This window comes from Nannospalax galili, unplaced genomic scaffold (assembly GCF_000622305.1).
Source record: "Nannospalax galili isolate Female #2095 unplaced genomic scaffold, S.galili_v1.0 scaffold767, whole genome shotgun sequence".
Classification (NCBI taxonomy): domain Eukaryota; kingdom Metazoa; phylum Chordata; class Mammalia; order Rodentia; family Spalacidae; genus Nannospalax; species Nannospalax galili.
Window position 1 is genome coordinate 2,230,915 of NW_008357164.1, and position 241 is coordinate 2,231,155.

At 22.4% G+C, this 241-nt stretch overlaps 1 protein-coding gene across 3 annotated transcripts in view; it reads left to right on the forward strand.

Moving 5' to 3' along the window:
• The window catches only part of LOC103751580 (alpha-amylase 1), a 15,469-nt gene that overhangs the window by 1,104 nt on the left and 14,124 nt on the right, over positions 1–241 (forward strand). The gene's annotated exons all lie outside the window — the stretch shown is intronic.

The following is a 241-nucleotide window of genomic DNA, read 5'->3' on the forward strand; positions in this document are numbered from 1 at the left end:
CTTAAGTAAACTAAATACTAAATTTATGGTATTTCTCGTATTAGCAGAAAACACGAATTTACATTAGTGTCCTTCCCATATAATACGTATGAGTCAAATAAAATATACCTGTTTTATAATATTAATGGGAAAATATTTTTGAGAACATTCTGTGTAATTTTAAATTACATTTTCTTGTTAGCATACATATGATTTTTATTTTATTTTATATATTAATATTTCATTATGCAGATTTGTTGCA